Source organism: Budorcas taxicolor, chromosome 8 (assembly GCF_023091745.1).
Source record: "Budorcas taxicolor isolate Tak-1 chromosome 8, Takin1.1, whole genome shotgun sequence".
NCBI lineage: Eukaryota > Metazoa > Chordata > Mammalia > Artiodactyla > Bovidae > Budorcas > Budorcas taxicolor.
In genome coordinates, this window is record NC_068917.1 from 15,843,029 (window position 1) to 15,870,251 (window position 27,223).

A 27,223-nucleotide genomic window follows, 5' to 3' on the forward strand; every position below is an offset into this window, starting at 1 on the left:
ACCTTCAATCTTTCCCAGCATCAGGACTTTTCAAATGAGTCAGCTCCTCGCATCAGGTGGCCAAAGTATTGGAGTTTCAGCTTCAACATCAGTCCTTCCAATGAATACCCAGGACTAATTTCCTTTAGGATAGACTGGTTGGATCTTCTTGCAGTCCAAGGGACTCTTGAGACTCTTTTCCAACACCGCAATTCAAAAGCATCAATTCTTTGGTGCTCAGCTTTATTTATATTCCAACTCTCACATCCATACATGACTACTAGAAAAACCATAGCCTTGACTAGATGGACATTTGTTGACAAAGTAATGTCTCTGCTTTTTAATATGCTGTCTAGTTTGGTCATAACTTTTCTTCCAAGGAGTAAGCGTCTTTTAATTTCATGGTTGCAGTCACCATCTGCAGTGATTTTGTATAGTAAATAATTAACATTTTACCCATCTTTACAAGAAATATTTGACCATAGAAAAATAACTGTTGTTCAGTTTTGGGGAAAAAAATTGTTTCATAGACTTCTATTTCTGCTCTCCTTACTGGCAATCCCTTGAAATATGCTCAGGGCTAACCAAGATAACATTGTTGCATGGGTTAGAGGATTTTAGAATTAGTTATTAAAATATATATGCATATGTCTGTTTTTATGATTATACTTATTTACATGCATTGCTTTGACTAAGTTTCTATATAACATTAAGACATTAAACATTAAACATTCATTAATTAATGCATCCTATGCATCCAATTAATGTTAATATATTAGATGCCACATATGATCTACAAGTCATTTTCCCCTTTATCTTCTATGCCAAAAGTGAAAGATGTGGTGATATTTATATAGCTTTTAGTAAGATATTATTCTAAATATGTGGGTTTTATGTATTTAGGATAGAAAAAGTGTAGAAAATTTAGTGTCATTTTGAAATACCTATGTATACTTAGGTTCCTCTATATGAAAAACTATAAAAGAAGAAAAGGCAGTTAGTTACATATCTCAAATATATTTGATTTTTGTAAATCATTGACAAAAGAGTATATCTGTCTAGGGAACATTATCAGAATAATTATTACCTTTATATACTTTTCTTTTGGCAGTAGGGAAAAATGACTCAAAATCAATGAACAACCAGATTAGCCATCTAGATGCTGATTGAGTCAGAAACTATTTACCTCTTTGGATAATTCTATTACCCAAACATTTATTGCCAAAATATATGCAACTGTAATCCAGAATCCCATAGAGAAATTTATTGATTTCCATGAAAATATATGTGTAGCAGTGCATGACAGCCTAGATGTATTTCTTCTGGGCAGTTGTTAGGTAATGATCATTATGAAGGACTATACCTATACAAAACATTCATATAAATGTTATTGAATTTGTGACCAATCACCCATAAAATAAAATTATATGTGTCTGCATAGAAGGTGACTTCATCATACTATCTAAGCATGACTAAAGCAAACATCAATTACAGCAGAGCCTAATTTACAGAAAGATGAATGAAATATACAGGAGGTCTTTCTCACTGTGTTTGGGAGAGAAATACAAATAATTGATTTTAGGAAGAGAATTAAATTTACCTAGACTAGAGAAAGGTTCAAGATGAGATTGCTTAGACAGTAATGTTGTTTAAGTAAGTCAACTTTGGAAAAATTGGTCCAAGAGATATATGCTGATTCTAAGGAAAAGAAGAAAGTGAAGTTGTCTTATAATTTCTCTCAGCCAAAAGTATTTAATCCAGTGGAAATATCAACAAGTGTCTGGAATAAAGAAACACTGAAGGTAGAAAGTATCCTATCCAAAATATGGTAATGGACCAAACCGTCTCTTAGCATTTTTATAATAAAAAAAATCTGTACATTGTTTTATTAATTTGTTCTAAATGTTCTGGTGTTAATCATATACCATCCATAGATAAGATCAATGTGGTCAGTAATTGATTTGAACTGGGTGAGTCTAATTTCTGGCTCATCTCCACATGCTTTGATTTAATATGTCTTCATAATTTACATATACTCATAACCATATTCATACTCACACTCATATATATATATATATATATATATATATAATGTCCTTGTATGAAATTGATAGTCTGATGTGGTACATACTGGGTGATTACTTCAAATAACAGGAAACTTGTCTTATATGAATGTATGTTTTTATGTCTGTACTACTCGATCCCTTTTTATAACAAGCCTAAAACTGATGTTACTTTTAAACTTTTAAACTTGTCAGTACCCTGTCTAAATTTGTCACTACATAAATAGTAGTTCTGTTCATTGATTACCTGTACCATCAACCACACAGTACTTTTTACCTGCTTTTCCAAAATAGTCATGAAATTAAAAAAAAATTACATGCACAGAATTTACTATATGGTACTGTGTATTTACCTTAATCAACTGTCTGCCTAACAGGAGACATGAAAATATTCATAAATATTTATTTTATAGTGAGATAAATAGCATGAAAAAAAAATTTGAACATAGTGCTATGGGAGCAAATAGACGGATATCTGAAGAAGTGTATTAAACTTTTCTAGGAAAAAAACAGTAAGTTGTATCATTTTTTCTTTTCTTTTTATTTATTTATTTATTTTTATTTTTACTTTATTTTACTTTACAATACTGTGTTGGTTTTGCCATACATTGACATGAATCCACCACGGGTGTATATTTTTCTTTTTGTATTACATGCTCATTATTTATTTTACAGGCAGAAATTTGTATGTCTTGACCTTCTTCACCCATTTCACCCACTGCCCTCTGGCAACTGCCAGGCAATCTGTTCTCTGTCTATATATTCTTTGTTTTGTTTGTTCATCTGTTTTGCTTTTTAAGACTCTACATATATGTGAGATCATATGGTATTTGTCTTTCTTTGTCTGACTGATTTCACCTATAATCACATCAGAACCTATCCATAATATTGCAAATAGAAAGATTTCATTCTTTTGTATGTCTGAATATTATTCTTGTGTGTGTTTCACATCTTCTTTATCCATTCATCTCTCAGTGGGCACTTAGGTTGCTTCCATGTATTGCCTATTGTAAACAATGCTATAAAAAATGTTGGGGTACATATATCTTTATGAGTTAGTATTTTAATATTTTTTGTATAATACCCAGAAACAGGAATATATAGTCATTTCATTTTATTTTTTAGGATCCTCCATACTGCTTTCCATAGTGGCTGCAACAATTCATATTACCACCACAAATATACAAGGGTTCTTTTCTCTGCATCTTTGTCAATACTTGCTGTTCACTGTCTTTTTGACAGTAGCCTTTCTAAGAGACATGAGATGATGTCTCATTGAGTTTTATTTTTTTTTATTTAACTTTTAATTGGTGGAAACTTGCTATACAATTTTGTGTTGGTTTCTGCTGTGCAACAATGAAAATCAGTCATAATTATATAAGTATCCCTTCCCTGCTGAGCCTCCCTCCCCTCCAGTTATCCCACTCCTATAGGCCATCACAGAGCATCACGCTGGGCTTCCTGTGTTATTTAATGACTTCCTACTAACTATTTTACAGAGGATAGGGTATCATCAATGCTACTTTTCTCAGTTCATCCCACCCTCACCTTCCCCAGCTCTATCCACAAGTCTGTTCCCTACTAGGTTCATCAATAGCATTTCTCTAGATTGTATATATGTGTGTATGTGTGTGTGTGTGTGTGTGTGTGTGTGTGTGCATGCGTGCACTAATGTGCAATACTTGTTTTTCTCTTTCCGACTTATTTTACTCTGTATAAGAGGTTCTAGGTTCATCCACCTCACTACAACTGACTGAAATTTGTTCATTTTAATGGCTGAGTCAACCCCATGAACTCTATCCTGCCAGGCTCCTCTGTCCATGGAATTTTTCAGGCAAGAATACTGGCGTGGATTGCCATTTCCTTCTCCAGGGGGTCTTCCCAACCCAGGGATCGAACCTGTGTCTCCTGCATTGCAGGCAGATTCTTTACTCACTGTACCATTGAGGAAGCCTCTGTATTCCATTTCCATTCATTGGTCCGTGGTCATCTAGGTTGTTTCCATGTCCTGGCTATTGTAAATTTTACTGCAATGGACATTGAGGTACCTGTGTCTTTTAGAACTGTGATTTTCTCAGGGTATGTGCCAAATAGTGGGATTGCTGGATCATATGACATATTTATTCCTAGATTTTAAGGAATAAATATTGTTTTTCACAATGACTGTAACAGTTTACACTCCCACCAACAGTGCAGGAGGATTCCCTTTTCTCCACATCCTCTCCAGCATATATTGTTTGCATACTTTTTTAATGATGGCCCTTCTGACTGGTATGAGGTGATACCTCAAACATTTCTCTAATAATGAATGATGGTGAAAATCTTTTTCATGTGTTTACTGGCCATCTGTATGTTTTCTTTGGAGAAATATCTATTTAAGTCTTTTTTTGATTGGGTTCTTTGATATTGAGCTTATGAGCTGCTTATATATTTTGAAGATTAACCCTTTGTCAATTGCTCCATTTGCAGTTATTTTCTCCCATTCTGAGCACTGTCTTTTCATCTTGTTTATACTTTGTTATACAAAAATCTTTAAATTTTACTAGATCTCATGTGTTTATTTTGGGTTTTTTTTGCATTAATCTAGGAGGTGGATCAGAGAGAATCTAGCTTTAGTTTGTGTCATAGACTATACTGCCTATGTTTTCCTTTTTATAGTTTCTGGTCTTACATTTAAGACTTTAATCCATTTTGAGTTTATTTTTGTGTATGGTATTAGAAAGTGTTCTAATTTCATTATTTTACACATGCTGGTGGTGGTTTAGTCACTAAGTCATGTCTGATTCTTGTAACCCCATGGTCTGTAGCCAGCCAGGCTCCTCTGTCCATGAAATTCTCCAGGCAAGAATACTCAAGTGGGTTGCCATTTCCTTCTCCAGGGGATCTTCCTGACCCAGGAATCAAACCCAGGTCTCCTGCATTGTAGGCAGATTCTTTCCCAACTGAGAAGCCCATTAGCTGTCCAGTTTTCCCAGCACCACTTATTGAAGAGTGGTGTTTATTGTAAATGCTTTCCTTCTTTGCCAAAATAAGGTGCCTGTAGGAGCCTGAGTTTATCCCTGGGCTTTCTAGCTTGTTTCTTTGATCTATACTTCTGTGTTTATGCCAGTACCATACTGTCTTGATGACTGTAGCTTAGTAGAATAATTTGATATCAGTGAGGTTAATTCCTTCAGCTCTGTTTTTCTTTCTCAAAATTGATTTGGTTATTTGAGATCTTTTTTGTTTCCAAACAAATTGTGAAATTGTTTGTTCTAGTTCTGTGAAAAATACTATTGGTAATTTGATAGAGATTGCTTTCAATCCATAGATTGCTTTGGGTAATATAGTCATTTTGACAATATTGCTTCTTTCAGTCCAAGAACATGATATATTCTCCATCTGTTTGTGTTACCTTTGATTTCTTTTATCAGTATATTATAGTTTTCTGCATATGTGTCTTTTGTCTCTTTAAGTAGGTTTATTCCTAGGTTTGGGGTCTTCTGCAGTGGCTCAGCAGTAAAGAATCCACCTGCCAATGCAGGAGACATGGGTTCTTTCCCTGGATTGTGAAGATCCTCTGGAGAAGGAAATGACAACCCACTCTAGTATTCTTACCTGGGAAATCCCATGGACAGAGGAGCCTGGCAGCCTATAGTCCATGGGGTCTCAAGGGTTGGACACGACTTACTGACTAAACAACAGCAATATTCCTAGGTATTTTATTCTTTTTTGTTGCAATGGTGAATGGGATCGTTTCCTTAAAATTTATGTTTCTGATTTTTCTGTGTTAGTGTATGAGAATGAAAGGAATTTCTGTGTATTAATTTTTATACCCTATGACTTTACTAAATTTTTATTAGCTCTAAAAGTTTTTTGGTGGCATTTTTAGGGTTTTCTATTAATATGTATTAATATGTATAGTGTTAATATGTATAGTATCACGTATTCTGGAAACAGTGTTTTACTACTTTCTTTTCCAATCTGAATTCCTTTTTTCTTTGTCTTCTCTGATTGTTGTGGCTAGGACTTCTGAATCTATGTTGAATAATAGTGCTTTGAGTTGGGACCCTTGTCTTGTTACTGACTTTGGAGGAAATGCTTTCAGTTTTCAACCGTTGAGAATAATTCTTGCTGTGGGTTTGTTATATATGGCTTTTGTTATGTTGAGGTAGGTTCCTCTTATGCCAGTTTTCTGGGGAGTTTTTATCATAAATAGGTATTGAATTTTATCAAAAGCTTTCTGTGCATCTTTTGAGATGATTATATTGTTTTAAATCTTTCAGTTTGTTAATATGGTGTATTGATTGATTTGCATATATTGAAGAATTATTGCATCCTTGGGATAAACCCCACTTGATCATGGTGATTCCTTAATGTGTTGTTGGATTCGGTTGGCTAAAACTTTGTTAAGTATTTTTGCATCTATGTTATCAGTGATATTGGCCTGTAATTTTCTTTTTTTGTGGCATCTTTGTCTTTTGGTACCAAAGTGACAGTGGCCTTGTAGAATGAGTTTGGGACGTTTCCTCCCTCTGCATTTTTTTTTTTTTTCCAATAGAAACTCTACAGGAAAGAAGGGAGTGGCAGGATATACTTAAAGTGATGAAAGGAAAAAACCTACAACCAATATTACCCAATAAGGGTCTTAATCAGACTTCATTGAGAAATCAAAAGTTTACAGATAAGCAAAAGTTAAGAGGATTTACCACCTCAAAACTGGCTCTACAGCACATGCTAAAGGAACTTCTCTAGACAGGAAACATAAGAGAAAGAAAAGACCTACAAAAACAAACCCAAATCATTAACATCAATTGTAATAGGGTCATATATATTAAGGATTACCTTAAAATAAATGGATTAAATGCTCCAACCAAAAGACACAGAATGATTGAATGGATACAAAAGCAAGATCCCTATATATACTGTCTAGTAATGGGTCTACTGGAGAAGGAAATGGCAACCTACTCCAGTGTTCTTGCCTGGAGAATCCCAGGGACGGGGAGCCTGGTGGGCTGCCGTCTATGGGGTCACACAGGGTTGGACACGACTGACGCGAATTAGCAGCAGCAGCAGCAGGTCTTAAGCAGCACTTAAGACCTAAGGACACAAACAGACTGAAAGTGAGGGCTGGAAAAAAATATTCCATGCAAATAGAAATTACTAGAGAGTGGGAGTAGTGATATTCATGTCATATAAAATAGACTTTAAAATAAAGACTGTAACAAGAGATAAGGAAGGACATTACATAATGGGATCTATCCAAGAAAAAGATACAGCAATTACAAATATATATACAGTCCTGAATATTCATTGGATGGACTGATGCTGAAGCTGAAACTCCAATACTTTGCCCACCTAGTGCGAAGAATTGACCAATTGGAAAAGACCCTGATACTGGGAAAGATTGAAGGCAGGAGGAGAATGGGACGACAGAGGATGAGATGGTGGATGGCATCACCGACTCAACGGACATGAGTTTGAGTAAACTCCGGGAGTTGGTGATGGACAGGGAGGCCTGACATGCTGCAGTCCATGGTGTCTCAAAGAGCCAGACACGACTGAGTGACTGAACTGAACTGATGCGCTAACATAGGAGCAAGCATTTAATCCATTTTGATTCAGTTTTGTGCATGGTGTAAGGTAGTAGTCTAATTTCATATTTTTACATGTGGCTGTCCAATTTTCCCAACACAATATATATTGAAGAGACTGTCTTCCCCTCATTGTATATTCTTATCTACTTTGTTGTAAATTAATTGACCATATTTATACCATATTTGTGTGGGTTTATTTGGGAGTTCTCTATTCTGTTTCATGTTTTTATGCATCTCATTTTGTATCAGTGCCATGCTGTTTTGATTACTATTGATTTATAATACAGTTTTAAATTAGCATGATGCCTGCAGCTTTATTATTCATTCTCATGATTACTTTGGCTATTTGGGGTCCTTTATGATTCCATACAAAATGTGCTTTTTTAAAATTTCCTTCTGAAAAAGCCATTGGGTTTTTGATAGAGATTGAATTGAATCTGTAGATTGCTTTGGATGTACTAAACATTTTAACAATACAAGTTCTTTTAATCCATGAGCATAGACTATCTCTACATTTATTTGTGTCTTCTTCAATTTCTGTCATCAGCATCTTATAGTTTTCAGTGTAACAGGCTGTCACTTTCTTAGTTGAACTTATTCATAGGTATTTTATTATTTTTGATGCATTTGTAAATGGAATTTTTTCTTAAATTCTCTTTTTGATAATTTGTTAGTATCTAAAAACGATATGTTTTTGCATATTGATTTTGTACCCTGCAACTTTACTGAATTTGTTTATTAGTTTTAACAGTGTAAGGGCTTCCTTAGTGGTAAAGAATTGCCTGCAATGCAACAGGCCACCTGCAATGCAGGAGAGGCAGGTTTGAACTCTGGATTGGTAAGATCCCTTGGAGAAGAAAATGGCAGCCCACTTTAGTATTCTTACCTGGGGAATCCCATGGACAGAGGAGCCTGGTGGGCTATAGCCCGTGGGGTCAAAAGAGTTGAACACCGCTTAGCGACTAAACCACCACCACCACCATTAACATTGTTGGTGTAGTCTTTAGAATTTTCTCTATATAAAGTCATGTCATCCACACATAGTTTTATTTCTTTCCAATTTGGATGCCTTTTAATTCTTTTTCTCAACTAATTATTCTGGTTATTAATACCCTTTGTTGAATAAAATTAGCTTGACATATCTTGAAGGTGGTAGTATATCTTGAAGGATAAATGGTAGCTTTATGGGGAAGTCAAACTAGTGAAATAATTACAGGCACAATATAGCTTATGCAAGAAAAAATATCTCAAACAAAATGACATGTTTGAGAACTGAAGTACAGCACTCTGGAGTGTGGTATGGACAATAAGGAGAAAAATGTTGCCTGGACCTGGTAGCACTGTGAAAGTTGCAGGTTGCAATCGTTGAGGTAAAAATACTTGACCACATTCATTTAGCATCGTTTCAGTCAAATGCTTTTCAAAATTTCCATGTTAACTGGAATTGTTCGCCCCACCTAATACGCAGGATTATTCTGCAAGCCTTAACCAAGAAAGGCTTTCTTGGTTAACCAAGCCATAACCAAGGAAACTATGATGTTCCCTCTATAGCACCTTCTACCTACACCTACATTTTTGTTAATATGGTCAAATCCATGTAGGACAGAGATGTAAAACATAGGATACATTGGCTTATTTCACTTTGTAGTGCTCATTGGTGGTTTGTTTTGTTTTGTTTTTGCAGGGTTTTTTTTTTTTTTTGTAATAAATATAGGGCTGAAAATCAGGATATGATATATCATTTCAGCCATTCAATCACCTGCTGGGGAGACCGTAGGAAAAGTCTTCCTTTTGGCATTATAAATATGAAGTGGTTATTAAAGTTGTTTTGTTTGCATTTCAGTCCTATATTAAGATAGCACATTGAAATCTTATATGTAGAAAAATAAAAAACATCTCTGTTCAAAGCAGCACTGCAGAGAGATGAGGTTTCGATATCATGTACTGTCTCTACAAAAGACCTTAGATATCACTGTTTCACCTGTTTTCTGATAAGGGGAATTCATATAACCAAGGTTATAAAATTAATTGTACTGTATATCCTCCACTTAAGATACTCCACAAAGTGGGAGTCAACACTCAAAAGATACCTGGTGCAGGAGTATTCATTCCTACAATATTTTGATAGTTTTCCAAAAATCTCTTTGTGAAGCTCTCTCTTGTCAAATCTGATATCCAGGCCCAACGCAAATGACATTTCCTATGAGTAAGTCCTTGTGGTTTCTTTTTAGAAACTGATCATTTCCAACTTTGTTGATTATCAAAATCATTATCCAAATGAGTGCAAATTTCTTATTTTTCATGTTTTAATCAGCATTGTATATTCTAAGAGTATCATTAGCTGATCTTATGTGTGAAATATTATTTCGCTGTACTTTTGCTTTCACATATGACTATAGAATATGGAAAAAAGTATCATATGTATTGACTACCTAGGCTTTCTCTTTGTAATTGCTATTCATGTCCTTGGGATGATTCCTCAATATTTTAAAGGGATTTTGTCTTTTAAATATATATTTTGGATGCTCAGCATTTCTCACTTATTTGCATTATGGCATTATTTTCTGTTTATACTTATATCTATATTATATAAGAAAACAAGTTAGCAATTTTGGTATCATTAGATTATTTTCTTGTGATGTCTGTCAAATGTCATATTTGCCCTTTCCATTTTGAGTAGTCTATCATTTACCATCTATTTATAGGTATAAATTTTATCATATATCAAATTATTATATAATGTTTATGTAAATTTGTTATATTCATTTGTATCTGAGGCTACCTATGTGCAATATTGCACTGTTAATTACTAAAATTTTATTATAAATCTTAGTATCTGATGAAGAGTTCTCCCCATCTGTTTTGGGTTTCATGAAAATCCCTGACTAGATTTTCACTGAAATTGCTTTCAATACTTGGCTTAATTTTTGAATCAATTATTATCTTCTAGATATTATATTTGCCACCCATGAACATGTGACATCTACTTATTCATTAGCCTTCCTTTTTGTTTTTGTTTTGTCTTTTAATAATGTTCTGTAGTTTTTTCCAGAAAACCTAGAGGCCTTCTTTTTTAAAAAAAGTATTTCTAGATACCTCAGAGCAGGGGCTCCCCCTGCCCCTGACCATTGTACACCTTAGTGGTCTGTTAGGAACTGGGCCACACAGCAGGTGGTGTGTGGCAGGCAAAGGCAAAACCAATATCCCCTCCCCTGCCCTGGTCCATGGAAAAATTGTCTTTCATGAAACCGGTCCCTGGTGTCAAAAAGGTTGGCATGGTGGACGAGCCCTTTATTTTTTTCTAGTATAAGAAATTGTTTTGATTGCATTATAAAATTGTGTGTTTGTTCTGTTTTAGATTTTAATGTTAACAGACTTTCTAATATTGATCTATAGATAAGTCATATATTTTATTTTGCCTTATTGTTTGTTTTGGATTAAAATATGAAAGATAATATTTTCTCTATCCCAGAAGATTCCTTTATAGTATCAGTAAACTGCAGAAGTAATTACTATAATTACCATCCTGGCTTTTATTGTTATTTATTGGTTTGGCTGTAGTTTAAATTCAAGTAAAAGTATGAGTACCCTATGTATTATTTTCTGTTTTCCTCTTACTCAACATGATACTTCCGGGATTTACCAATATTAAAAACATATTTCGAAAGACTGATCTTTCATTTAATTGCTGTGTAGGTCATTATAAATATTGTTGTCTATCCCTTACTGGTACTTTGGGTTCTTTTCATTCTTTTTTAATGTGAATGAATTTGTTATAAATATCTGTGAGACTACCTTTTGTTGTAGTTTTGCACTAATTTTTCATGAGAGTGGAGTGGATATAGGGGATATATGTGTTTGGTTTCAGTAAGTACTGCTAAGAATATATTTTCAGTTAGTAATCCCTTCAACAATGTGTGAAGTTTCTTTCTCTGTCTGACTGACTTCACTTGGTATGATAATCGGTTGTGTCATCCATGTTTCTGCAGATGGTTTAATTTTGTTCTTTGATGGCTGGGTAATAGTCCGGTACATGACTGTGCAACATCTTTATCCATTCCTCTGTTGATGGACATTTAGGCGCCTTCCATCTCTTGGCTTCTGTGAACAGTGCTGCAGTGAACATTAGGGAGCGTGTATCTTTTCTAATTATAGTTTTCTCCATATATAGTCAGACATATGCTCAGGAATGATCACTCATATGTGGAATCTAATTTCAAAGATGATATGAATGAACTTATTTACAAAACAGAAATGGACTTAAAGATATCAAAAATAAAATTATGGTTATCAAAAGGTAAACATGGGCAGGGAGAAATCAAACAGGAGTTTGGGATTAACATAGATAACCAGTGAGGACCTATTGTATTCTGTATTGTATAAAAATTTAAAAAATATATGAAGATTCTAGTGGCACTGCCTTTTTGTCAATACATCATATTATCAGTCTTAATTTTAATTATTCTAATGAGTGGGTTCTATAATCTCATTGTAGTTTATTCTTTCCTTCCCTGATGATTAATTGTGTTGAATCTCTTGTCACATGCTTAGTGATTAATTACATACACTCATGAGTAAAGTGCTTTTATAAAATCTTGCTCCATTTAAAATTTTGTTCTTTGGCCTTTTTATTGATGTCTAACATAATTCACATACTATGGATTGAAATAATTTTCAGGTATATGTACCCAGAATATCATCTCTCTTTCTGTAAATCACCTAACCACTTTAAGGATAATCTCTTTTTATGAGCAGACATTCTATCTTTGAAGGCACTATATTAATTCTGTTATGATTGTGTGTGTTAGTCACTCAATCGTGTCTGACTCTTTGCGACCTCACTGGGTGTTGGCCACCAGGCTCCTCTGTCCATGTGATTTTCCAGGAAAGAGTACTGGAGTGAGTTGCCATTTCCTTCCCCAGGGGATCTTCCTGACCCAGAGACCAAACCCGGGTCTTCTGTATTTCAGGCAGACTTTACTGTCTGAGCTACCCTTATGATTAGTATTTCTGTTTATTAATATTAAAATATTTGTTACTCTAAATTCATGAAGATGTTCCCCTCAACATTTTTGCTAGACTGTTGATTTTTTTGTTTTAATAATAATATGATGAACTTGAAAAAAAATCTATAATCAACCTCAAGTTAATATCTCTGTATGGTCTAAGGTAAGATTAAGGATTCATTTATTTTTTCCCAAGTGTGTATCCAACCATTCCAGCATGATTCATAGAAAAAACAGGCTCTTCCAGACTCTAAATGATGTTCCATTGACCTGTACTTTGGATGAACAGTATTGCTATGGTGCTATCATTACTGTGCCATTGTAGGTCATAAACAGTTTTTCCCTCACTTTGTCCACAAATCCGTTCTCTATGTCTGTGTCTCTATTCTTGCCCTGAAAATAGGTTCATCAGTACCATTTTTCGAGATTCCATATATATGTGGTAATGTATCATATTTATTTTTCTATTTCTGACTTTCTTCAGTCTGTGTAATGGACTATAGGTTCATCCACCTCAGTTCAAATGATTCAAATCCATTTTTATGGCTGAGTAGTATTCCATTGCATATATGTACCCTACTTCTTTATCCATTCATCAGTCAGTGGATATCTAGTTTGCTTCTATGGCCTGGCTATTGTAAATAGTGCTACAGTGAACATTGGGATACATGTGTCTTTGAATTATAGATAAGAATATGTTTTACAGTTTTGTGTATAACATTCTATACATAAGAAATAAACCAATTTGCTTAACAATGTAGGTAAAATATTTTAAATTCTAACGTTTCCCTACCAAACAAGAAGCATATTAAAATCTCTAAATGTGACTTTATTTTCTACTTGTCTGCCTTTATCTCTGTTAATCTTACTTTATATAATTTAAAGCTTCATTGTGTGCTTCCAAATTTAAGTAATATTAGCCTGTTGACTATTTTATTATTGTAAAATAGTCAGCCTTATCATTCATAATACTTGTTACCTTAAATATCCCTATATGACATCAATAGAGAAGCTCCTGTTTCTTTTTCTAAAAACTTTTTATTTTGTATTGGGGTACAACTGGTGTTGGAGAAGACTCTTGAGAGTCCCTTGGACTGCAAGGAGATCCAACCAGCCCATTCTAAAGGAGATCAGCCCTGGGTGTTCTTCAGAAGGAATGATGCTAAAGCTGAAACTCCAGTACTTTGGCCACCTTATGCGAAGAGTTGACTTATTGGAAAAGACTCTGATGCTAGGAGGGATTGGGGGCAGGAGGAAAAGGGGATGACAGAGGATGAGATGGATGGATGGCATCACCAACTCGATGGACCTGAGTTTGAATGAACTCTGGGAGATGGTGATGGACAGGGAGGCCTGGCGTGCTGTGATTCATGGAGTTGCAAAGAGTCGGACACGACTGAGTGACTGAACTAAACAACTGGACATGGAACAACAGACTGGTTCCAAATAGGAAAAGAAGTACATCAAGGTTGTATATTGTCACCCTGCTTATATAACTTATATGCAGATTACATCATGAGAAACGCTGGGCTGGAAGAAGCACAAGCTGGAATCAAGATTGCCGGGAGAAATATCAATCACCTCAGATATGCAGATGACACCACCCTTATGGCAGAAAGTGAAGAGGAACTAAAAAGCCTCTTGAGGAAAGTGAAAGAGGAGAGTGAAAAAGTTGGCTGAAAGCTCAACATTTAAAAAACTAAGATCATGACATCTGGTCCCATCACTTCTTGGCAGATAGATGGGGAAACAGTGGAAACAGTGTCAGACTTTATTTTGGGGGGCTTCAAAATCACTGCAGATGGTGATTACAGCCATGAAATTAAAAGAGGCTTACTCCTTGGAAGAAAAGTTATGACCAACCTAGATAGCGTATTGAAAAGCAGAGACATTACTTTGCCAACAAAGGTCTGTCTAGTCAAGGCTATGGTTTTTCCAGTGGTCATGTTTGGATGTGAGAGTTGGACTGTGAAGAAAGCTGAGCGCCAAAGAATTGATGGTTTTGAACTGTGGTGTTAGAGAAGACTCTTGGGAGTCCCTTGGACTGCAAGGATGTCCAACCAGTCCATCCTAAAGGAGATCAGTCCTAGGTGTTCATTGGGAGGAATAATGCTAAAGCTGAAACTCTAATACTTTGGCCACCTCATGTGAAGAGTTGACTCACTGGAAAAGACCCTGATGCTGGGAGGAATTGGGGGCAGGAGGAGAAGGGGACGACAGAGGAATGAGATGGCTAGATGGCATCACCGACTCAATGGACATGAGTTTGAGTAAATTCAGGAGTTGGTGAAGGACAGGGAGGCCTGGTGTGCAGTGGTTCATGGTGTCACAAAGTGTTGGCCCAACTGAGCGACTGAACTGAACTGAAGAGCTGATTAATAATGTTTTGATAGTTTCAGGTGAACAGTGAAAGGACTCAGCTGTACATATGTATATATCTATGCTCCCCCATACTCTCTTCCTATCCCAGCTGCCACATAACCTTAAGCAGTCTCATGTACTCTACAATAGATCATTGTTGGATATCCATTTTAAATATAGCAGTGTGTACATGTCACCCCTAAGCTCCCTAACTATACCTTGCCCTGATTCTTTCCCCGTATTCAACCATAAGTTCATTCTCTAGGTCTGTGACTTTCTGTTTTGCCATTAAAAAAATAATAATAATAATACAAGTTGCAGCAACATGGATGGATCTAGAGTTTGTCATACTGAGTGGAGTAAGTTAGAGAAGTATCATATGACATTCCTTATCAGTTCAGTTCAGTTGCTCAGTCGTTTCCGACTGTATGAACCCAATGAATCACTGCACACCAGGCTTCCCCATCCATCACCAACAACCAAGGTTCACTCAAACTTATGTCCATCGAGTCGGTGATGCAATCCAGCCATCTCATCCTCTATCGCCCCATTCTCCTCCTGCCCCCAATCCCTCCCAGCATGAGAGTCTTTTCCAATGAGTTAAATCTTCACATCAGGTGGCCAAAGTATTGGAGTTTCAGCCTCAGCATCAGTCCTTCCAATGAACACTCAAGACTGATCTCTTTAGGTTGGACTGGTTGGATCTCCCTGCAGTCTGAGACTCTCAAGAGTCTTTTCCAACACAGCAGTTCAAAACCATCAATTCTTAGGTGCTTAGCTTACTTCTCAGTGCAACTCTCACATCATACATGACCACTGGAAAAACCATAGCCTTGACTAGATGGACCTTTGTTGGCAAAGTAATATCTCTGCTTTTGAATATGCTATCTAGGTTGCTGATACTTTCCTTCTAAGGAGTAAGCGTCTTTTAATTTCATGGCTGTAATCACCATCTGCAGTGATTCTGAAGCCCCAGAAAATAAAGTCTGACAATATTTCCGCTGTTTCCCCATCTATCTGCCAAGAAGTGTTGGGACCAGATGCCATGATCTTCATCTTCTGAATGTTGAGCTTTTAGCCAACATTTTCACTCTCCTCTTTCACTTTCATCAAGGGGCTTTTAAGTTCCTCTTCACTTTCTGCATATCTGAGGTTATTGATATTTCTCCCAGCAATCTTGATTCCAGCTTGTGCTTCATCCAGCTCAGCGTTTCTCATGATGTACTCTGCACGTAAGATCGATAGGCAGGGTGACAATATACAGCCTTGTACTCCTTTTCCTATTTGGAACCAATCTGTTGTTCTATGTTCAGTTCTAACTGTTGCTTCCTGACCAATCTAAATATATGTTTCTCAAGAGGCAGATCAGGTGGTCTGGTATTCCCATCTCTTTCAGAATTTTCCAGCTTATTGTGATCCACACAGTAAAAGGCTTTGGCATAGTCAATAAAGCAGAAATAGATGTTTTTCTGGAACTGTCTTCCTTTGTCCATGATCCAGTGGATGTTGGCGATTTGATCTCTGGTTCTTCTGCCTTTTCTAAACCAGCTTGAACATGTGTAAGTTCATGGTTCACTTATTGCTGAAGCCTGGCTTGGAGAATTTTGAGCATGTGAGATGAGTGCAATTGTGAGCATGTGAGATGAGTGCAATTGTGCGGTAGTTTGAGCATTCTTTGGCATTGCCTTTCTTTGGGATTGAAATGAAAACTGACCTTTTCCAGTCCTGTGGCCACTACTGAGTTTTCCAAATTTGCTGGCATATTGAGGGCAACACTTTCATAGCATCATCTTTCAGGATTTGAAATAGCTCAACTGGAATTCCATCACCTCCACTAGCTTTGTTCGTAGTGATGCTTTCTAAGGCCTACTTGACTTCACATTCCAGGATGTCTGGCTCTAGGTGAGTGATCACATCATCGTGATTATCTGGGTCGTGAAGATCTTTTTTATACAGTTCTCTGTGTATTCTTTCCACCTCTTAATATCTTCTGCTTCTGTTAGGTCCATACCATTTCTGTCCTATATTGAGCCAATCTTTCCATGAAATGTTCCCTTGCTATCTCTAATTTTCTTGAAGACATCTCTAGTCTTTCCCATTCTGTTGTTTTCCTCTATTTTTTTGAATTGTTCTCAGAGTAAGGCTTTCTTATTTCTCCTTGCTATTCTTTGGAACTCTGCATTCAGATGCTTATATCTTTCCTTTCTCCTTTGCTTTTTGCCTCTCTTCTTTTCACAGCTATTTGTAAGGCATCCAAAGACAGCCATTTTGCTTTTTTGCATTTCTTTTCCATGGGGATGGTCTTGATCCCTGTCTCCTGTACAATGTCATGAACCTCCATCCATAATTCATTAGGCACTCTATCTATCAGATCTAGTCCTTTAAATCTATTTCTCACTTCCACTGTATAATCATAAGGGATTTGATTTAGGTCATACCTGAATGGTCTAACAGTTTTCCCTACTTTCTTCAATTTAAGTCTGAATTTGGCATTAAGGAGTTCATGATCTGAGCCACAGTCAGCTCCCCGTCTTGTTTTTGCTGACTGTAGAGAGCTTCTCCATTTTGGCTGCAAAGAATATAGTCAGTCTGATTTCGGTGTTGACCATCTGGTGATGTCCATGTGTACAGTCCTCTCTTGTTTGTTGGAAGAGGGTGTTTGCTATGACCAGTTCGTTCACTTTGCAAAACTCTATTAGCCTTTGCCCTGCTTCATTCCGTACTCCAAGGTCAAATTTGCCTGTTACTCCAGGCGTTTCTTAACTTCCTACTTTTGCATTCCAATCCTCTGTAATGAAAAGTACATCTTTTTTGGGTGTTAGTTCTAAAAAGTTTGTAGGTCTTCATAGAACCCTTCAACTTCAGCTTCTTCAGTGTTACTGGTTGGGGCATAGGCTTGGATTACCGTGATATTGAATGGTTTGCCTTGGAAACGAACAGAGATCATTTGGTTGTTTTTGAGATTGCATCCAAGAGCTGCACTTCGAACTCTTTTGTTGACCATGATGGCTACTCCAATTCTTCTAAGGGATTCCTGCCCATAGTAGTAGATATAATGGTCATCTGAATTAAATTCACCCATTCCAGTCCATTTTAGTTTGCTGATTCCTACTTGTCGACGTTCACTCTTGCCATCTCCTGACTGACCACTTCCAATTTGCCTTGATTCATGGACCTGACGTTCCAGGTTCCTATGCAATATTGCTCTTTACAGCATAGGACCTTGCTTCTATCACCAGTCACATCCATAGCTGGGTATTATTTTTGCTTTGGCTCCATCCCTTCATTCTTTCTGGAGTTATTTCTCCACTGATCTCCAGTAACATATTCCTTATATGTAGAATCTAAAAAGAAGTTATACAAATGAACTTACAATCCAAATTCTTATATATATGTGAAAGTGAAGTTGCTCAGTCGTGTCCGACTATTGTGACCCCGTGGACTGCAGCCCGTCAGGCTCCTCTGCCCATGGGATTCTCTAGGCAAGAATACTGAAGTGGGTTGCCATTTCCTTCTCCAGGGGATCTTCCCGACCCAGGGATTGAACCCAGGTCTCCTGCACTGAAGGCAGACACTTTAACCTCTGAGCCACCAGAGAAGACCATATATATACACTTTTTCACCATTTTACTTACTTTGTCACTTTTGAATTTGTATTTAATAGTATAAACAACTGAGGCCTGATCAAATTTTGGCCATGCTTTAAAATTTGTTTAGTATTTGTTTCACTACCTTCCCTTGGGTTAGTTTTTTGCATTTTTTTCACTTTCTACTTATTGTTTTAAAATTGTTTCTCATAAAAAGCATATTAATAGGTTTCCTTCCATCTCCCTTACTCTCTTTTCCTATCTTTGTTCTTTTAATTAGAACATTCAGGCCATTCATATTTAATGTTTATTGTTTATATAGTTCATTTGAAGTCTACCATATCACCAATTGTTTTCTATTTATCACATCTGATCTTCATTCCCTGATTCCTTTTTTTCTCTATTCTTTTGGATTAGACAAGTAGTGTATAATTTTTCTACCACTATTTAATAATTTTTCTTATTATTGCAAAATTTAATTATTTTTTGCTTAAATTACTATTTTATCTCATACTAAATAACTCAAGAAATGTGCAACAATTTAAATTGCTTTACCCCTTTGTGTTCTTTTTTTCCCTGTTGGCATATATTTTAGTTCTGAATGTGCTAGAGACCTCTCAGATATTGTTATTAATAATACAATTGCTTAGTACTTTCTATTGTCTTTTTCCCCCCTCTGATTATGCTTTTGGCCACCATTTCATTTTTTATATAAATTTATTCATTTTATTTGGAGGCTAATTACTTTACAATATTGTAGTGGTTTTGCCATAGATTGGCATGAATCAGCCACGGGTGTACATGTGTCCCCCATCCTGAACCCCCCTCCCTCCTCCCTCCCCACCTCATCCCTCTGGGTCATCTCCGTGCATGCCAGTCCAGGTTCTATTGTCTTTTATATGTATTCACTTGTCCATTCTTGAGGTGTTCCTTTCTTCTTGCACTCTGAACTTCAGTCCTGAATTAGTTTTTCTCAATCCAATGAACTGCTTTTGGTATTTCTTTAGTTCAATTTCTCACAACAAGTCTTCTCAACTTTGTTTCTTCAGATTATCTTTATTTACCTTCATGTTTGAAGGAAATATTTTCACTGGATGGGATGTTATTTCCCTGAATTTTAGTGTTTTAAATGTGTTTTATCAGCATATGCGTAGTACGTAAGAAATTTGAAGATTTTATTACTGCTTTTTTCTTAGAAAACTTTTAAGAAAGTTTTAAAACTTTAAAAATACATTATTTAGCATGCTTTTAAATATGTATTTTAACTTCTAAATACAATTAAATTGTATTGGCAGTGATCTGAAGGAAGAGAGAATTTAACAAACAAATAAAAAGCTTGCTTAATATAAAATATGTTAAAAGTGTGAAACATTTCTTAAAATAAATTTATAAAAATATCAGCAAAGTTTGAAAAGAATTTCCTTTGGGACAATTAGCATTATATTATAACAAGCTACAGAACAAGCAGAGAATTGATAATATTTTAGAAATATAATTTTACAATTATCCTAAAGACACTTTAACCAGCCCCTATTCATTTTCTCTCTAAATATATAATTTAATAATTTTGTAAATTATAGCATGTCACCATCAGAAAACTGAAACACATTTTCTGAATATTATGAGGGAACAAAATTTGAAGTAGGATAGCAAGAAGCAGACATAAATTCTCTTTAAGACACATTCAGATGTTATAATGCTTTATTTTCATCTCCATTGACTATTTATACTCTGGTTAAATGTTCCTGTTTAAACTGTAGAAATGATGTCAGATATTGCTACATAAATTTATGATAAAGAAAGGACAATTTAAATGCCATTTTAATCAAATGAGCAATCATTGTTTAACGGAATTGAGCCATTATATTCAGTTATACAGAAGTTGTTTGGGGGAAAGATAATGTGAGTGGATTTCTAAACCAGAGATTTCTAAAATAATTTTAACAGACTCTCAATAGTACCATTTGAATAAATTTATTGCGAGTTATTTATTTGAATTATTTGTTCTGCATTTGTGTCTGGAGTTGGGAAAACAGGGACAGAAATCAATAAATCAACATTAAGAAAAGTCAACATTAACTACAAGTTATTGGAAGAAGGTATAAATATAAATGCAGGATTTCTAGCAGTCATTTTTTTCTCTATCCCTAATGGTGTCTAGTCAAGGCTATGGTTTTTCCTGTGGTCATGTATGGATGTGAGAGTTGGACTGTGAAGAAGACTGAGCACCTAAGAATTGATGCTTTTGAACTGTGGTGTTGGAGAAGACTCCTGAGAGTCCCTTGGACAACAAGGAGATCCAACCAGTCCATTCTAAAGGAGATCAGCCCTGGGATTTCTTTGGAGGGAATAATGCTTAAGCTGAAACTCCAGTACTTTGTCCACCTCATGGGAAGAGTTGACTCATTGGAAAAGACTCTGATGCTGGAATGGACTGGGGGCAGGAGGAGAAGGGGATGACAGAGGATGAGATGGCTGGATGGCATCACTGACTCGATGGACATGAATCTGAGTAAACTCCAGAGTTGGTGATGGACAGGGAGGCCTGGTGTGCCGTGATTCATGGGGTAGCACAGAGTCGGATACAACTGAGCGACTGAACTGAACTGAACTGAACTGAACTGAATGGTAATTCCTAGGTTTTGTTGTTTGCATTATTGCTTTTCTTTTTAGTGGTTATCATACTTAAAGTATATATATATATATATATACATATATATATATATATATTTAATAAACAACTCTGGGTTATCCCATTCCATCTAAATACTTCATTAAATTTCTCTCATTTCTCAGGATAGAATTCTTATTCTCTTTATAATTTTCTCCACTTCTTTGTCAAATTATTCATTTCTCATCACCATACTAGGCTCCCATGATACCACTGCTCCATTTCATTTAACTAGCAAAAAGTCATTCCTTAATACCCAGTTTATGGGGGCTGGATGAATTGGGAGATTGGGATTGACATATATACACTGTTGATACTATGTGTAAGGTAGATAACTAATGAGAATCTACTCAGGAGACTCTACCCAGTGCTCTGTGGTGACCTAGATGGGAAAGAAATCCTCCTAAAAGAGAAGATGTATGATTCATTTTGCTGTACAGTGGAAACTAACACAGCATTGTAATATTCCAATAAAAAATAACTTTAAAAAACCAAGTCTACAAACCATCTCTTCAGTCTTTCTGCCACTCCCACTGGTACCCTATTTACAGCTCCATAACAAAATTTTGTGACTGTAGGAATAAGTATAAACACTGTCTTTAAATTAGACAATTAAGTGAACAATTTTAGTATAGAAACTCAGACATATTTGTGTGTATCTACATCAGTTCAGTTCAGTTCAGTCTTTCAGTCGTGTCCGACTATTTGCAAACCCATGAATCACAGCACGCCAGGCCTCCCTGTCCATCACCAACTCCCGGAGTTCACTCAGACTCATGTCCATCGAGTCAGAGATGTCATCCAGCCATCTCATCTTCTATCGTCCCCTTCTCCTGCTGCCCCCAATCCCTCCCAGCATCAGAGACTTTTCCAATGAGTCAACTCTTCACATAAGGTGGCCAAAGTACTGGAGTTTCAGCTTTAGCATCATTCCTTCCAAAGAAATCCCAGGGCTGATCTCCTTCAGAATGGACTGATTGGATCTCCTTGCAGTCCAAGGGACTCTCAAGAGTCTTCTCCAACACTGCAGTTCAAAGGCATCAATTTTTGGGCACTCAGCCTTCTTCACAGTCCAACTCTCACATCCATACATGACCACAGGAAAAACCATAGCCTTGACTAGACAGAAGTTTGATAACAAAGTAACATCTCTGTATTTCAATATGCTATCTAGGTTGGTCATAACTTTTCTTCCAAGGAGTAAGCGTCTTTTGATTTGATGGCTGCAATCACCATCTGCAGTGATTTTGGAGCCCCCAAAATAAAGTCTGACACTGTTTCCCTATCTATTTCCCATGAAGTGATGGGACCAGATGCCATGATCTTCATTTTCTGAATGTTGAGCTTTAAGCCAACTTTTTCACTCTCCACTTTCACTTTCATCAAGAGTCTTTTTAGTTCCTCTTCACCTTCTGCCATAAGGCAGGTGTCATCTGCATATCTTAGGTTATTGATATTTCTCTCGACAATCTTGATTCCAGCTTGTGTTTCTTCCAGTTCAGCATTTCTCATGCTGTACTCTGCATATAAGTTAAATAAGCAGGGTGACAATATACAGCCTTGACATACTCTTTTTCCTATTTGGAATCATTCTGTTGTTCCATGTCCAGTTCTAACTGTTGCTTCCTGACTTGCATACAGATTTCTCAAGAGTCAGGTCAGGTAGTCTGGTATTCCCATCTCTTTCAGAATTTTCCTCAGTTTATTGTGATCCACACACTCAAAGGCTTTGGCATAGTCAATAAAGCAGAAATAGATGTTTTTCTGGAACTGTCTTACTTTTACCATGATCCAACGGATGTTGGCAAATTAGTCTCTGGTTCCTCTGCCATTTCTAAAACCAGCTTGAACATCAGGAAGTTCACGGTCCACGTATTGCTGAAGCCTGGCTTGGAGAATTTTGAGCATTACTTTACTAGCATGTGAGATGAGTGCAATTGTGCAGTAGTTTGAGCATTCTTGGGCATTGCCTTTCTTTGGAATTGGAATGAAAACTGACCTTTCCCAGTCCTGTGGCCACTGCTGAGTTTTCCAAATTTGCTGGCATATTGAGTGCAGCACTTTCGCAGCATCATCTTTCAGGATTTGAAATAGCTCAACTGGAATTCCATCACCTCCACTAGCTTTGTTCGTAGTGATGCTTTCTAAGACCCACTTGACTTCACATTCCAGGATGTCTGGCTCTAGCTGAGTGATCACACCATCGTGATTATCTGGGTCATGAAGATCCTTTTGTACAGTTCTTCTGTGTATTGTTGCCAGCTCTTCTTAATATTGTCTGCCTCTGTTAGGTCCATACCATTTCTGTCCTTTATCGAGCCCATCTTTGCATGAAATGTTCCCTTAGTATCTCTAATTTTCTTGAAGACATCTCTAGTCTTTCCCTTTCTGTTGTTTTCCTCTATTTCTTTGCATTGATCGCTTATCTCTTCTTGCTGTTCTCTGGAACTCTGCATTCTGATGCTTATATCTTTCCTTTTCTCCTTTGCTTTTCACCTCTCTTCTTTTCACAGCTATTTGTAAGGTGTCCCCAGACATCCATTTTGCTTTTTTGCATTTCTTTTCCATGGGGATGATCTTGATCCCTGTCTCCTGTACAATGTCAATAACCTCATTCCATAGTTCATCAGGCACTCTATCTATCAGACCTAGGCCCTTAAATCTATTTCTCACTTCCACTGTATAATCATAAGGGATTTGATTTAGGTCATACCTGAATGGTCTAGCGGTTTTCCCTACTTTCTTCAATTTAAGTCTGAATTTGGTAATAAGGAATTCATGATCTGAGCTACAGTCAGCTCCTGGTCTTGTTTTGGTTGACTGTATAGAGCTTCTCCATCTTTGGCTGCAAAGAATATGATCAATCTGATTTCGATGTTGACCATCTGGTGATGTCTATGTGTAGAGTCTTCTCTTGTGTTGTTGGAAGCAGGTGTTTGCTATGACCAGTACATTATCTTGCCAAAACTCTATTAGCCTTTGCCCTGCTTCATTCCATACTCCAAGGCCAAATTTGCCTGTTACTCCAGGTGTTTCTTGACTTCCTACTTTTACATTCCATTCCCCTATAACGAAAAAGACATCTTTTTTGGGTGTTAGTTCTAAAAGGTCTTGTAGGTCTTCATAGAACTGTTCAACTTCAGCTGCTTCAGCATTACTGGTTGGGGCATAGACTTGGATAACTGTGATATTGGATGGTTTGCCTTGGAAATGAACAGAGATCATTTGGTTGTTTTTGAGATTGCATTCAAATACTGCATTTCAGACTCTTTTGTTGACCATGATGGCTACTCCATTTCTTCTGAGGGATTCCTGCCCACAATAGTAGATATAATGGTCATCTGAGTTAAATTCACCCATTCCAGTCCATTTTAGTTCGCTGATTCCTAGAATGTCAACGTTCACTCTTACCATCTCTTGTGACCACTTCAATTTGCCTTGTTTCATGGACCTGACATTCCAAGTTCCTATGCAATATTGCTCTTTACAGCATTGGACCTTGCTTCTATCACCAGTCACATCCACAACTGTGTATTGTTTTTGCTTTGGCTCCAACCCTTCATTCTTTCTGGAGTTATTTCTCCACTGATCTCCAGTAGCATATTGGGCACCTACTGACCTGGGGAGTTCCTCTTTCAGTATCCTATCATTTTGCCTTTTCATACTGTTCATGGGGTTCTCAAGACAAGAAGTGGTTTTCCATTCCCATCTCCTGTGGAACGCATTCTGTCAGACCTCTCCACCATGACCCGCCTGTCTTGGATTGCCCCACGGGCATGGCTTAGTTTCATTGAGTTAGACAAGGCTGTGGTCCTTGGGTGATTAGATTGACTGGTTTTCTGTGAGTATGTTTTCAGTGTGTCTGCCCTCTGATGCCCTCTTGCAACACCTACCATCTTACTTGGGTTTCTCTTACCTTGGGCGTGGGGTATCTGTTCATGGCTGCTCCAGCAAAGCAGAGTATCTACATAGATACACAAACAGTTTTTACATGCTGGGATCCATAATTTTTTCCTTGAAATAGCAACTTATTAAGATATAACTCAGATACCATAAAATTCAAACATTTAACAAGTAAATCTTAGTGTTTTTTAAATATATTTACAAATTTGTGAAATAATCACTGTTATCTAATTATATCAAACAGGAACCTCATATCCATGTCCATTTACCCTGTATTTTGCGTTTCCTTTAGCCCCAGATAACTAACACCTTTTTTTTTTTTTTCCTATGTATTTGCCTAGTCTGGATATTTAAAGTAAATTGAGTCATACAATATATAGCTTTTGTGACTGACTTCTTTCACACTGCATTAAGTTTTCAAGGTTTAGCTATGCTGTAACATGTATCAGTTTGTTTTTCCTTTTTGTTGGTAATTAATATTTTTTATAAGAACAAATGTATTTTGTTTATCCATTAATCAATTGAGGGTCATTTATTTTCTTTCCATTTACTATATATTATGAATAGTCATTCTGTGGACATTTGCATGCAACTTTTTGTGTCACTATTTTTCTTTCATTTCTCTTGGGTAGATACCTACAAGTGTTATTGCTGAGTCATATGGAAATTCTGCAGTTAATATTTTGAGGAACTGCTAAATTATTTCCCAGAGTGGTTGAACCATTTTGTAGACTGATCAGCTATTTCTGAGAATATTCATTTCTCCTAATATTCAACAAAGGGCTTTCCTGGTAGCTCAGATGGTAAAGAGTCTGCTTGCAATGCAGGAGACCTGGGTTTGATCCCTGGGTTGGGAAGATCTCCTGGAGAAGGAAATGACAATCCACTCCAGTATTCTCGTCTGGAGAATCCCATAGATGGAGAACCCCGGCAGGCTACAGTCCGTGGGGTCACAACGAGTTGGACATGACTAAACGACTATCACTTTCACTCACCAAAACATTTTATTTTATTTAAAAAATAGCCATCTTACTGCATCCAATCAGTCCATTCTAAAAGAGATCAGTCCTGCGTGTTCTTTGGAAGACCGATGCTGAAGCTGAAACTCCCATACTTTGGCCACCTCATGCGAAGAGTTGACTCATTGGTAAAGACTCTGATGCTGGGAGGGATTGGGGGCAGGAGGAGAAGTGGACGACAGAGGATGAGATGGCTGGATGGCATCACTGACTCGATGGACATGAGTCTGAGTAAACTCCGGGAGTTGGTGATGGACAGGGAGGCCTGGGGTGCTGCAATTCATGGGGTCGCAAAGAGTCGGACACGACTGAGCGACTAAACTGAACTGAACTGAACTGAACTGCATAAAAAGTGATATACCATTGTGGTTTTGATTTGCATTTCCCTAATGAATTATGATGTTGAGCACATCTTAATGTACCTATTTTCATTTTACATATTTTGTCTGAAGAAATGTATACCTATACTTTGTTCATTTTAAAAATTATGCACTGTGTTTACATTCAAAAATTCTCTGTACTTTTGAGTTCTAAGTGTTGTTTAAATATTCTGGATATGTGTTTTTCTAAACATAATACTTGCAAATATTTTATCGTATTCCTCTGTTAACTTTGCACTTTCTTAATAATATCTTTCCAAGTGAAGATATTTTTATTTCTCATGAAGTACAATATTTTTTTTTGTTTTATCATTTGTGTTTTGGTGTCATAGCTAAGACATTTTCTAATGAAATATCACAAAGATTAACTCATGTTTTGTTCTAAGAGTGTTATAGTTTTATCACCTACATTTAGGCTTTTGGTTCATTTGTCTAAGATTAGGGTCCAAATTCATTCTTTATCAGGCAGGTATCCAGTAATGAAACACCATTTTTTTCCCCTAGTTTTCTAAGATATAGTTTACATAAGCACTGTATAAGTACAAAGCATGCAGCATAATGATTTAACTTACATACATAATACAATGATTACCACAGTAAGTTTAGTAAATAGTCATCATCTCATATAGATACAAAATTAAAAAAAGATAATTACCTTGTGATAAGAACTCTTCAGAT